This window comes from Salvelinus fontinalis, chromosome 34, assembly GCF_029448725.1.
Source record: "Salvelinus fontinalis isolate EN_2023a chromosome 34, ASM2944872v1, whole genome shotgun sequence".
In the NCBI taxonomy this organism is placed as follows: domain Eukaryota; kingdom Metazoa; phylum Chordata; class Actinopteri; order Salmoniformes; family Salmonidae; genus Salvelinus; species Salvelinus fontinalis.
The window spans coordinates 11,577,028-11,592,174 of NC_074698.1; the positions used below are offsets into that span (position 1 = coordinate 11,577,028).

Below are 15,147 nucleotides of genomic sequence, written 5' to 3' on the forward strand. Positions count from 1 at the left end.
TAGCTAATCCAAGTTTATCATTTTAAAAGGCTAATTGATCATTAGAAAACCCTTTTGCAATTATGTTTGCACAGCTGAAAACGGTTGTTCTGATTAAAGAAGCAATAAAACTGGCCTTCTTTAGACTAGTTGAGTATCTGGAGCATCAGCATTTGTGTGTTCGATTACAGGCTCAAAATGGCCAGAAACAAAAACCTTTCTTCTGAAACTCATCAGTCTATTCTTGTTCTGAGAAATGAAGGCTATTCCATGCGAGAAATTGCCAAGAATCTGAATATCTTGTACAACGCTGTGTACTACTCCCTTCACAGAACAGCTCAAACTGGCTCTAACCAGAATAGAAAGAGTGGGAGGCCCCGGTGCACAACTCAGCAAGACAACAAATACATTAGAGTCTCTAGTTTGAGAAACAGACACCTCACAAGTCATCAACTGGCACCTTCATTAAATAGTACCCACAAAACTCCAGTCTCAACGTCAACAGTGAAGAGGCAACTCCGGGATGCTGTACTTCTAGGCAGAAGTTGCAAAGAAAAAGCCATATCTCAGACTGGCCAATTAAAAGAAAAGATTAAGATGGGCACAAGAACTCAGACACCGGACAGAGGAACTCTGACTAGAAAGCCAGCATCCCGGAGTCGCCTCTTCACTGTTGACGTTGAGGTTGGTGTTTTGCGGGTACTATTTAATGAAGCTGCCAGTTGAGGACAAGACACTCTAATGTACTTGTCCTCTTTCTCAGTTGTGCACCGGAGCCACCCACTCCTCTTTCTATTCTGGTTAGGGCCAGTTTGCTTTGTCTCAAGTCTCATGTAAAAGTGAGTCACCTAGTAAAATACTTCTTGAGTAAAAGTCTAAAAGTATTTGGTTTTAAATATACTTCAGTATCAAACGTAAATGTAATTAATACAATTTACTTAAGTATCAAAAGTAAAAGTATAAATAATTTCAAATTCCTTATATTAAGGAAACCAGACGGCATACAGTGCTTGTTTTTTATTTATTTACAGATAGCCAGGGGCACCCTCCAACACTCAGAACACCACGAAGCATGGTGTTTAGTGAGTCCACCAGATCAGAGGCGGTAGGGATAACCAGGGATGTTCTTTTGATAAGTGTGTGAATTAGACCATTGTATTGTCCTGCTAAGCATTTCAAAATGTAATGAGTAGTTTTGGGTGTCAGGTAAAATGTATGGAGTAAAAGTGTATACTTTTCTTCAAGACTGTAGTGAAGTAAAAGTCAAAGTTGTCTAAAATATAAATAGTATAGTAAAGTACAGATACCCCAAAAACGACTTAAGTAGTACTTTCAAGTATTTTTACTTAAGTACTTTCACCACTGACAAATACTGAGATATATTGTATGCTAAAAAAATGGGAAATTATATTAATCATACTAATACAATTGCTCAAAAGGCACTCACACATCTGAGCTATCTTTTTTGCAGGTGCATAGTAACAGTTGAATAAGATGAGAAAAAATAAGAAACCCGGACACTGCTCATGATAGTATCACGGCTCTTTAATACATTTAACAAATACTTTTTTTTAAATCTCAAAGATAGGGGTCAAAATTATTGGCACCCCCTGTTTTCAATATCTTTTAATACTTTACCTTGTGAGGATAACGGCAATGAGCCTTTTTTCAAAAATGTTTTATAACATTGGAGAACACATTGAGAGGGATCTTAGACTATTCCTCCGTACAGCATCTTTCCAGATCCTTGATATCCTTCCTCTGCTCTTATGGACTGCCCTCTTCAAGTCAAACCACAGGTTTCCAATGGGGTCCAAGTCTGGAGACTGAGATGGGCATTGCAAAATGTTGATTCTGTGGCCAATGAACCATTTCTTTGTGGAATGTGATATGCTTGGGGTTACTGTGTTGCTGGAAGATCCACTTGCGGCCAAGTTTCAGCCTCCTGCCAGAGGCAACCAGGTCTTTGGCTAAAAACATCCTGGTACTGGGTAAAGTTCATGATGCCGATGACCTTAACATGGCCCCAGCATGGACCAGTGGAAGCAAAATAACCCCATAACATCAAATATCCACCATCATATTTTAAAGGAGGTATGGGATTATTTTCTACTTAATGAAGCCAGGGGTGCCAAAAATTTAGATATTTTTTGATTATTTTTAATACTTGCTTAACAAAATCACTTTTTCTGTCCAATTGTATTAGTACTTTTTTTTATTTCCCAATTTTTTTGAGCATATAATATCGCTCAGTATTTGTATTATTTATTTTATACAGTATTTTTTGCTCATCTTTATCAAGGGTGCCAATAATCATGGACCTGACTGTATATCAAACATTTACAAATGATGCAGTGATTTTAAAACAATTCTGAAGGGTTTATTGAATTCATAATGAGATGGAGCAGGGTTAAACACTTCTATTGAACACATCAAAGGGTTAAATTCAGATTACATCATCGACTCCAGCGGAGGAGCAGCCATCTTTTTCCAAGACCAACAATTTCACTTTCACCGAAGAAAAACAAATAGATATTTATTTATTAATCATCTCAAACAAGCGACTATTCCGTTCCATCGAGACAAATACCAACGAACTCAAAGGAAAATCGGTAAGATTTGCATGTCAATGTTTCAATAATTCTACTGTCACTGTTTTTCATGGCAGTTTCGAAATGCACCAGTGCCACTGGTTGCTTTGGTGATGCATTGTAACGGTGCAATAATAAGTGATGAGCAGTGGATACAATGTCGCGGGGTTAGATTTGGCAAAAACATCATGGCAGATCTTGACAGTCTATTTTCACGATAATGGCAGGTTTTGTATGTTGAGTTTATGTTGAAAAACGATTGTTCGTGACCAGTATTTAACAACACAATACCATGCAACTTTTCTGATAATTTATTAGGTAACCTAACACACCTGACATTTTGAAATAGTGTATCTAACGTTACTTGACAATAGGTCCCACACGTGCATTTGTCACCAATTAAGTACAGCTCGTGGTGGGGTGATTTGAGCTAGATTAGATTAGATGTAGTGTTCTTATGTGATGAAGTCTTTTTCAATGTTAAAAGGCGCAATCAGCAGTCGCTACATCGATTTTTGACTAAAACATGCATGATATGTACGCGTTGATTCTAGAAGAATATAACCTGTTAATGCTTCATGAGCTTAGTTCAACTGTCATACTACATCAGAACCCAAAATATAAGCTTGTTTTACTCCAACATTTGTAAACAAAGAAAAGGTTAACAAACATGGTTAAAACGATCATTTCGATATCATGGATTGTCAGTCCTTGAGTCCATAGCTATGTCTATGAATTTGAGAGGTTACATTTCCCCAGCCCCATCCCTTAACTTTTTACTGAACTAGAGGTGGGGAACCGCGCTTTGTTATTGTCAAATCAAATCAAGATGATGTTGATAGACATGGCAGCTCTGTTTCTAGTTCCTTATTGTTTCTACCGCTGATTGACGCTTTAAGGATTAACTCCAAATGCTGAAAATATGTGCCGCTCAAGGTCATGAACGTGTGTAAGCTTTTGGAGTAGTATGTTTTGAAAGATCTGTTGATAAGCATCCGAGATGTTCTGTTAAAACTCTGGGAGTTTATATGCCGCTTAACACTGTCAACAAACACAACATAAGTCTTTTCACACTTTATTCGTTTTGAAATCTCACTCACCAAACAAACCCATGTAACCATAAGCGTCTCTCAAGGGAAAACAGGTCCTAGATTGAGCCAGATTGCTCTCCCAGCACCCTTTCACCACTGTATGATGCACATGGATGTGACTGTGGGTGTTGGGCCTGAGTAATTCATGTATCCATCAGAGCCAGCAGCACTGTGAGGGATGGAGGAAGGAAACGGTTGTAATCAGGGTAGCTTAACTGTTTTCCAAAGTGGAGGCAGGAAGTCAATCAGCTCTGGGGAGATGACAGCCAATGAATGCAGAGAGAGAGAGAGAGGGGTGCTGTGTGTTCTGCATTTCATGTTGAATTTGAGAGAGATGGAAAACATGTATGTTACATGACTGTCCACTGTCATAAACGTCCTTTCATTATTTATTTAATCTCTGTTGCACTGTTGCAGATGCAATGCTATACAAAGTAAATTGTCAAATCAGTTACAAACTCTTGAAGGGTAGACCACCTGGAAAATGGCACACTCCTTTTTTTCCTTTGCTACCGTTTTCTGTCAATGTTACTGTATCTGGCAATATGAAATGGGCCCATTGCAACTAATGAAAGAAGTGTGTTTACACTACAGTTTTACAAGGGTCTACAAAAGGGCAAAGTTGTATATTTAAAGTCTGTTTATTGAAGCAGCTAGCCTGGACAGCATCAATGTTCTCACACTCATTCAGTAGTTCATGTTGCAGTGTTTTTGCAGGGCTGGTGAGAAGTTCAGTTTGCGTCGAGGGTCCATTTCCAACAATGCAGAGTAAAAGATAAGATACAAATCTAATCAAATTGTATTTGTCACATACACCGGATACAACAGGTGTAGATCTTACAGTGAAATGCTTACTTACAAGCCCTTGACCAACAATGCTTTAAGAAGTTTTAAGAAAAAAGGTGTTAAGTAAAAATGTTAAATAAAAGTAACGAATAATTAAAATAACAATAGTGAGGCTATATACAGGGGGGGTACCGGTACAGAGTCAATGTGCGGAGGCACCGGTTAGTCAAGGTAATTGAGGTAATATGTAATTGTAGGTAGAGTTAAAATGACTATGCATAGATAATAATAGAGAGTAGCAACAGAGTAAAAGAGGGGTCTGGATAGCCCTTTGATCAGCTGTTCAGAAGTCTTATTTCTTGGGTGTAGAAGCTGTTAAGAAGCCTTTTAGACCTAGACCTGGTGCAGAGAGAACAGTCTGTGACTTGGGTGACTGGAGACTTTGACAATTCTTTGGGCCTTCTTCTGACACCGCCTGGTACAGTGGTTCTTCCTTTAAAAGTTTTGAACTTATGCCGCTACCATTTGTGGTAGATGGTGGCATATTGTGGTAAATTGTGTCATTCTGGCAACAATGGCTGACACTTAAATAACGTGCCATAGAATTCTGCGGCACCCTGCAAGCTGTGCTACAGTACGCCACCACTTTTAAAGGAAGGACCACTGTATAGAGTTCCTGTATGGAAGGGAGCTCGACCCCAGTGATACACTGGGCGATACGCACTACCCTCTGTAGTGACCTGCGGTCGGATGCCAAGCAGTTGCCATACCAAGCGGTGATGCAGTCAGTCAAGATGCTCTCGATTGTGCAGCTGTAGAACTTTTTGAGGATCTGATGTCCCATGCCAAATATTTTCAGCCACCGGTCGTGCTCTCTTCACAACTGTGTTGGTGTGTTTGGACCATGATAGGTCCTTAGTGATGTGTTACACTGAGGAACTTAGAGCTTAGGACCTAAAACATTCCTAATATTGAGTTGCGCCCCCTTTGTCTGCAGAACAGCCTCAATTTGTCAGGGCAATTTGTCAGGGCAAGGCGAGGAAAGCATTTCAAAGGGTTGCTGGCCCATATTGACTCCAATGCTTCCAACAGTTGTGTCAAGTTGTCTGAATGTCCTTTGGGTGGTGGACCATTCTTGATACACACGGGAAACTCTTGAGCATGAAAAATCCAGCAGCATTGCAGTTCTTGACACACTCACACTCACACCTGACAGCTACTACATTACCCTGTTCAAAAGCACTTAAATATTTTGTCTTGCCCATTCACGCTTTGAATGGCACACATACACAATCCATGTCTCAATTGTCTCAAGGCTTAAAAATCCTTCTTTAACCTGTCTCCTCCCCTTCATCTACACTGATTGAAGTGAATTTTATTGAAGTGGACGTCAATAAGGGATCATAGTTTTCACCTGGATTCACCGGTCAGTCTATGTCATGGAAAGAGCAGGTGTTCTTAATGTTTTGTACACTCAGTGTATATTTAGTTCATTTAGCAGGTGTTCTTATCACTCCATAGTGCCATCAGACTTCTGATACCAATGCAGGGTGAAAGGTGGGGCACCAAATGCACAAAATGCTATGAAAAAAAAATGATAAAGAAAACTTTTACGTATTTTGAAAACAATTACCAAATACGTTGGTGTTGTTCGGCCCAGTGTAATTCAAATGACAAAATACTTAATTGTGTATTTCAAATACATGTAACAGATATACTACCCATCTCTGGGTATTCATAGTGAGGCAGCACAGTGCAGGGAGAGGGCAGGCCAGACATGGTGGTTCCCTGGTGTTCTGGGTTGTGTTTTCTCAGCCCTACTGTGCTGTCTGTCCGTATTCAGGCAGGAGGCCTGTTACACTGTTCTGACGCCGTTATTGTCACCATTTATTCCAATGAATAAATGTTATTCCTAGTCGTTTCTGGGGAATCGTAAGTGTATACAGCACCTTGTTGGGCCCATGCGAACAGACTTGAATGTAATATGAATAATACAAGAGCGACATGTTTTCTGTGTGAACATGATTCAGAAAGTCATGACAAACATTTGTTCCTCATTTTTATTTGGGTTGAGTGGATTGTCGGTTCCAGTGAATTTGTTTGACATGTTCCCACCTCATGAGGTACTAGCCTCCAGTGAAATATTCCCGGTTGACATCATCCCGATTCCCTATGCGGTTAGACCTGATTCCCGGCATTACATTTCTATGGCACAGCATCAATTTCAGTAACATGAACAGCATGCCAATCTAAGGGCAGTGAGTGCTAGTGATGAGCAGTGAATCGAAGGCATTGCAGGCTGGTGATTGTGATACACAAAGGACACTTAGATTCAGCAGCACTTTGTCCACTCACAAACACAGTAAGGCCCCTGGGGATGGGTCTCTGCTCTCCATGGCCTCTTTGGGCTTCTAAGAAACAACTTTCTTTCAAGAGACAGATTTTCATTTTGTCCTCACTCTATGAAAATGTTTTTACTCTAGCATCTTGTCTCCATTGCTACTTTTAAACGTTTTAAATATATATATACATGTGTATATTTATACCCTATATATACAAAAGTACTTGGACACCCTTACAAGTTAGTGGATTCGGCTATTTCAGCCACACCCATTCCTGACAGGTATATAAAATCGAGCACACAGCCGTGCAATCTGCATAGACAAGCATTGGCAGTAGAATGGCCTTACTGAAGAGCTCAGTGACTTTCAACGTGGCACAGTCGTAGGATGCTGCCTTTCCAACAAGTCAGTTGGGCAAATTTCAGCCATTCTTGAGCTGCCCCGGTCAACTGTAAGTGCTGTTTTTGTGAAGTGGAAACGTCTAGGAGCAACAACGGCTCAGTGGTAGGCCACACAAGCACACAGAATGGGGCCGCCAAGTGCTGAAGCGCGTAGTGCATAAAAATCATCTACCGAACTCCAAACTGCCTCTGGAAGCAACGTCAGCACAAGTAATGTTTGTCGGGAACTTCATGAAATGGGATTCCATGGACGAGCAGCCACACACAAGCCTAAGATCACCTCATCTCTGTACCCCACACATACAATTATCTGTAAGGTCCCTGTCGAGCAACGAATTTCAAACACAGATTCAACCACAAAGGCCAAGGAAGTTTTCCAATGCCTGGCAAAGAAAGTCAGCTATTGGTAGATGGGTAAAACAAAACAAAAATAGACATTGAATATCCCTTTGAGCATGGTGAAGTTATTATTACACTTTGGATGATGTATCAGTCACTACACCCAGAAGAAGGAAACCGTTCAGGGATTTCACCATCAGGCCAATAGTGACTTTAAAATAGTTACAGAGTCTAATGGCTGTGATAGGAGAAAACTGAGGATGGATCAACAACATTGTAGTTACTCCACAATACTAAGCTAATTGACAAAGTGAAAAGAAGGAAGCCTGTACAGAATAAAAATATTCCAAAACATGCATCCTATTTGCAATAACACACAAAAGTAATACTGCAAAAAATGGGGCAAGGAAATAAACTTGAATGCAAAGCATTATGTTTGTGGCAAATACAATACAACACAACACATCACTGAGTACCACTCTTCATATTTTCAAGCATGGTTGTGGCTGCATCATGTTATGGATATGCTTGTCATCGGCAATGCTTGTTTTTTATAAAATGAAACAGAATAAAGCTAAGCACATGCTAAATCTGGTTCAGTCTGCTATCAACAGACACTGGGAGACAAGTTGACCTTTCAGTAGGACAATGACCTAAAACTCAAGGCCAAATATGCACCGGAGTTGCTTACAAAAACGACATTGAATATTCCTGAGTGGCCTTGTTACAGTTTTGACTGAAATCGGCATTTAAATCTATGGTAAGACTTTAAAATGGCTGTAGCAATGATCAACAACCAACTTGACAGAGCTTGAAGAGTTGAAAAAGAATAATGGGCAAATATTGTACAATCCAGTTCTTACCCAGAAAAAATCACAGCTGTAATCACTGCCAAAGGGGGTTCTAACATGTATTGACTCAGGAATGTGAATACTTATATAAATTAGATAGTTCTGTATTTTATTTTCAATACATTTGCAAACATTTCTAAAAACATGTTTTCACTTTGTCATTATGGGGTTTTGTGTGGAGGATGAGTGAAAAAAATCAATTTAATCCCATTTGAATTCAGGCTGTAACACAACAAAATGTGGAATAAGTATGAAATATGAATCCTTTCTGAAGGCAATGTATATACTAGAATTTGAAATAGTAAAATATCAAGAGGTATAGGCTACATCTCTATTTGGTAATATTGGACCACACGTCATTGTGTTGTGTAGTATATCTGTGCCATTGCAGTAGTATCTGCCTCATAGGTTATTTTAGTTGGACTAAATGAAGACCTCAAACTCTCCCAGTAACATTGTTTGAATGGAAACTTGCCATCTGGAAAGCAGAGCAGCACTCCCCAACTGTGATTGTAGACCAAAACAGATACTCCCTCCCTCCTCCCAGGCCCACGCCATGAGTCCCAACATGCCAACGGCCAAGCGGAAGGCTATTTTTGTCTGCGGTCGGCTGGTCCAGCCGCCCCCTCCTCCACTGATCCAATGCTGAGTGCAGCGGCCCGCTCCGCTGCCTGGGCCCTACAGGGGCCCGTCCAGGAAGGGAAGTGGGAGGGTCAGACACCATGTGTGAAGTCCTCAGTCATGGCCACTGGAGAATTTATTAGACTTATGGGAAAGTTACGGTGTTTGAAATGGGGGAATTTTTGGGTGCGGCGAGGAAGAAGAGTTAAGGATGAGGAAGTCCCCCTCCTCTTTCTGCAGTGCTGCAGTAGTCAGTCTCACACTGTTTTCTTTTGTGCAGTTCTGAGTGCGGTGAGACCCATATGGCCTGAGACACACATGGAAAAGGAGGCTTTTTTCCCTGTCTTTTTCCCAGCTTATTTTGGCGAGTCCTGTCAGCTATTTTTATCCATACAGTTGACCTCCTCTGACTTACTGGTGGTGAGTCAGTGAGTGTTTATTGAGGTTCAAGTTATAAATGTGTAATGTGGTAACATACCATTTTTTTCTCTATTCCACATATATTTGAGTTTTTTCCCATTCCTCACAATCCTCTTTCCATCACCACTGAGGATTTTTCATTTCAACTTCTTCTGTTCTAACTCCTGTTGTGCTGAACTGCTTTTAAGTCTCACTATTTCCTGATAGGACATAATGTTTATTTTTATTATCTCACCACTGTCTGTGTCTTCTCATGAATGATCCAGATAACAATCAGATCACAGGCTTTGCCTCCCATGTCTGTTAGTTTTTTTCTACAGATGTGTCCCAACAAGTCTCAAATGAGTCCATGCACTGTGATCAGATTTGACATGGCTCAGCTACTTAGCATCAAACTGCATCTACACCAACCACGAGGACAAACACAATAGACCATGGATCCACGAGGACACTTTTAACCCCCAGGATAGGGTGGAATTCTTACTACGATGACACTCAATGCTTAGTCATGTGCACTATGTGGCTCACCTTCTGCCCTAGGTAGTGACACAGTACATCCCAATTCAGAGGACCGCAAGTGAACTCGGGCGAGGCAGGCTTTGAGCTGTCGCCTCGGCCTCAACAGAGGTGGCCTCGTGCTCACTAGGGGTTTAACCTTGTGGTACACAAGGAACCTATGAAATAGATATGCTGTGTCAGTTCAAAGGGACAAAGATTTAGTGTTGGCATCATGTGTATTTTGAAGAATCTATAGGGGACAAGTATTGATTTCTACACTATTGTGAAACCAATCCACTGCCGGTAGGCCTTGTGGGTTACACAGAATCAACCCCCTGCTGAGATAGTAGAGTTGTTAATTGTGTCAGGAAGAGGTCAGCTCTTGAGTCATACAGGCAGCCCACTGTCCGGACATGTTTACACCCTCATCTGCCTCTTGGTCGTAATTTACTGAGGCAAAATCATCTGCCTCAGGCATCTATGGGAAGATAAATATTGTCATGTGCCCGTACGTAATGTCATAACTAGGCATCAAGTTACTCAGTGGGACAGACACGCACCCAGGGTATGCTGATTACGGGATCATAAATTAACTAACGCTCATAGTTCAGGATTATTGCACTTTCATGAAACCAAATTATCTGGATTGAAAGGGCAATTTAGTTAAAGAATAAATGTAATCTGGGTGACTTAGTTGGTAGAGCATGGTGCTTTCATCGCCAGAGTTGTGGGTTTGATTCCTGGAGCCACCCATACGTAAAAAGTATACACGCAGGACTGTAAGTCGCTTTGGATAAAAGCGGCTGCTAAATGGCATATATTTTTATGCATCTGGCTCCATTAAATTGGCACATAGTTACCTTAACTTGTAACAAAATTCATACATTTTACAATGAGTGATTTATTATTGAATATTTTAAATAATAATAATAATAGAAATATCAAGTGATGGCGGTTCTAGTAGTTATGGAATTCCAGCGCTTCTAGTGCTGTGCTCCCGAGTGGCACAGCGGTCTAAGGCAGTGCATTTCAGTGCTAGAGGCGTCACTACAGACACCCTGGTTCGAATCCAGGCTGTATCACAACTGGCCGTGATTGGGAGTACTGTAGGGCGGCGCACAATTGGCTGAGTTTCTCCTTATATGGTTCCTTTAGAAACCCCCACCTGTCCTTATATGGTTCCTTTAGAAACCCCCACCTCTCCTTATATGGTTCCTTTTGAAACCCCCACTACTCCTTATATGGTTCCTTTAGAAACCCCCACCTCTCCTTATATGGTTCCTTTTGAAACCCCCACTACTCCTTATATGGTTCCTTTTGAAACCCCCACTACTCCTTATATGGTACCTTTTGAAACTTCCACTTCTTCTTATCCTTTCTAAATGCCCACTCACTGAGAGATGACATATCAGCAGTGGCGTGTATTCATGGATTCATGGAAGCCTTGGCTTCCCCCCCAGAAATGACCAATATTTTTTTTTCATGAAAATCTAATTTATCTTTGGTCTCTCTGTGTTTCATAATTTTCCTTCAATTCGCGAGAGGCTGAGTGTATTTCACAGGAGAAAGCATCCGAGCGAGCGAAGCAGCGCCCCTCTGTCTATCTATGTGTAGGCCATCTATCTGATGCTGTCTGGTCCAAACGAGTAAGACATTGCCGCCGTAGCATTGAAGGCATGGGAAGCCAGCGAGCATTTGGCCTCCTTTGATTAAAAAATGTATACAAATGTGCCAATCAGCGTTGAGCTAAACTGAGCGAGCTCAACAGTGAATGATCCTGGCGCACCAAAAAAAAAGTGTCAAGGGAAGCCAGCTTGGATTTTGGCATCACTCCTATTAAATCCCATTGAGAGCATACATCATTGACAGAAACACTTGAATTTGTGTATCTCGTTGTGTTGTCGTCCTCTGGTGGCTAGCCAGCTAGCTAAAATTGTCCCTTTCCTAAAATAGCTATGGATTGATATAGAGATTTGGACTTGTGGTTTTACTTAATTCTCCTTAATGGCATATGATTATAATGGCAATTCTGATCCAACTATTAATTAATACATTGTTGTGCCCCTGGGCTGAGAGGATGGAAGTTCAATATGTATGGTAGCTAGATGTAGAAGGCTAATATTAACTAGCTAACGTTGCCCATGCATGGAAGTTAGGCTAGCAAGCAAGCATTTTAGCCAGGTAGCCTTGGACAACAAAAAAGGAAAGTGTGTACTGTATGACAAAGTGATAGTTTCGTCAACATGAAAGAGAGGAGGATGGCATTGGTGTTTCTCTACAAGTAGGACGAGTCAACATGTTTTGCTACTTGCATGAACACGCATTTGCACACACGCACACAGAAATCAGAACCATGGATAGCCACATCATATTTAGCTTACGTTGATTGGACTAAATAGGTGTTGGTGTCTTTTAGTTGTCACTGTATTAGACTAAGCAGAGGTGATTTGATGATCAAATCAAATCAAATGTTATTTGTCACATGCGCCTATTACAACAGGTGTAGACATTATAGTGAAATGCTTACTTACAAGCCCTTAACCAACAGTGCAGTTCAAGAAAAGTTAAGATAATATTTACCAAGTAGACTAAAATAAAAAGTAATAATAAAAAGTAACACAATAAGAACAATAACGAGGCTATGTACACGGGGCACCGGTACAGAGTCAGTGTGGAGGCTATATACACGGGGCACCGGTACAGAGTCAGTGTGGAGGCTATATACACGGGGCACCGGTACAGAGTCAGTGTGGAGGCTATATACACGGGGCACCGGTACAGAGTCAGTGTGGAGGCTATATACACGGGGCACCGGTACAGAGTCAGTGTGGAGGCTATATACACGGGGCACCGGTACAGAGTCAGTGTGGAGGCTATATACACGTGGCACCGGTACAGAGTCAGTGTGGAGGCTATATACACGGGGCACCGGTACAGAGTCAGTGTGGAGGCTATATACACGGGGCACCGGTACAGAGTCAGTGTGGAGGCTATATACACGGGGCACCGGTACAGAGTCAGTGTGGAGGCTATATACACGGGGCACCGGTACAGAGTCAGTGTGGAGGCTATATACACGGGGCACCGGTACAGAGTCAGTGTGGAGGCTATATACACGGGGCACCGGTACAGAGTCAGTTTGGAGGCTATATACACGGGGCACCGGTACAGAGTCAGTGTGCGGGGGTACAGGCTAGTTGAGGTAATCTGTACATGTAGGTGGGGGTGAAGTGACTATGCATAGATAACAAACAGCGAGTAGCAGCAGTGTACAAAAGGGAGGGGGGGGGGTCAATGTAAATTGTCCTGTGACGATTTTATTAATTGTTCAGCAGTATTATGGCTTGGGGGTAGAAGCTGTTGAGGAGCTTTTTGGTCCAAGACTTGGCGCTCCGGTACCGCTTGCCGCGGTAGCAGAGAGAAAAGTCTATAACTTGGGTGACTGGAGTCTCTGACAATTTTATGGGCTTTCCTCTGACACCGCTTATTATATAGGTCCTGGATGTCAGGAAGCTTGGCCCCAGTGATGTATTGGGCCGTTCGCACTACCCTCTGTAGCGCCTTACAGTCAGATGATAAGCAGTTGTCATACCAGGTGTTGATGCAACCGGTCAGGATGCTCAATGATGTTGAAATGTTGAAGTTGATATGGTGCTGGAATAGTGGAGGCAGTTCCTGTTTTCTTTGTGACTTGCGGGAACTCTCCATGGTTCTAAATTAATAGTTGTTTAGTTGTCTGAATATTTCAGAAACATTAACTTGCTTGACCCTGCTGTAGGTCATGTAACTGTCTGTTACATGCAATATGCGTCGTGGACTTCACTGGACAGAGTTTGCTATTCAGTTTTGTGATAAACAAAGGTGTGGTTGAATTTATTCTGCCACTGTGTCTTCTTATTGTCTCTGCCTTTAGGCCTATATATCATGGTCCCAATGCGCAAATATGGCTTCCCCAGTGATTTTACCCACACACTGCTACTGCATATCAGTAGGGGGCAGCATAGAGACCCTGAGGGATGACCGCTCTGGGAGATGAAGTCGCAACTGGACCCTATTGCTTCAGTGTGCCTGTTTTCCATATCTTAAGGCTGCCACTCCAGTGAAGAGCCACTGATCTATAAATACCTGTCCTGTTATTGTTTAGCCCCAACCAACACTGCACTCTGCTCACCAATTAGCGTCACCACAGCAACCTACTCTAATGAGATGCAAACTTTCAAGCTGACAAACAAGTCTCAATCTGGTTTACATGTTAATCTATCACTTCCTTTTTAGAGAATATTTTCTCATTGTTGAAGTAATGGTAGTCTCATTTCACAGCCACTGTACCTATACCACAAAAAGTGATTGGGAAGGGCATTCAATGCAAAAAATATATTTTCTTTGTGTTCCAGTTTGGAAGGCGGCGCCGTGACCTATTGAGTTGTACAGCAGCACTGCCAGACAGTGTCCTCTCCTTGCTCCCTCTCGTACTGTCTGTTACAAGCCCAGATAACACCTCAAAGTTGTCTCACCCAGTATAAATATTTTCCTCCTCTACCACTGTGCTGTAAATCATCAATGGGGGATTGAACATTTACTTTCAATTTACTTTAAAGGGCTTCTTATAATCCAATATGTGTTTATTTTAATTGATAATATACTTTCCTTAATGCATTTTCAAGATCAAGTTAAACCCAAACATCAACATAGAGGTTGGGTTAGAAAGTAATATACTAAATTACCGAAATAACAATGGTGACACATGGCTGACGTTTCCTGTCCTTTAGGGATCAGTCATTTTGAATAAAAAGAAAATAAAGGCACTGCCAGGGTTAGGAACAGAACATTCTTGAAAATGGCATGTAATTGGCTTCCAACAACATCAGTGAGGAATTCGAAGTGACTCACTCCAGCTAATGCACTGCAGCGCCATCTACTGGTGCTCTGTGGTTTGTTCTATGGAGAAAGTAATAGAATAGAAATATCGAATAAAGAACTGTGGCTCACTTCAATTCTTACACTCAAATATTTGGCAGACGAAATACACAGTGGTGTGTATTTAATAGTCAGGAGTGTTTGTTGCCGTCTTTCTCACCAGTAGTAGTATTGTATTGACTGATTTTATGTCCAGGCATTGGGTTCAGTATCTCATTATCATCATTTGCAATAAATATAAATGTGACAGCAGCAATCCAGCTGAGGTACTTTACAGTGATCAGTGTGTCACTTTTGCCCATCCCTCTGTG

At 41.4% G+C, this 15,147-nt stretch overlaps 1 protein-coding gene across 3 annotated transcripts in view; it reads left to right on the forward strand.

The window, feature by feature from the left end:
- The first annotated feature begins 2,445 nt into the window (after positions 1 to 2,445).
- LOC129833095 (myocardin-related transcription factor B-like) overlaps positions 2,446 to 15,147 on the forward strand; it is a 40,849-nt gene continuing 28,147 nt past the window's right edge. For 2 of the 3 annotated variants that reach the window (XM_055897388.1, XM_055897390.1), the window contains exon 1: positions 2,446 to 2,591. The gene's annotated coding sequence lies outside the window, so the exon portion shown is untranslated. Of the gene's footprint in view, positions 2,592 to 13,219 lie in introns of those variants that run through there. The other variant, XM_055897389.1, reaches the window with a different exon arrangement.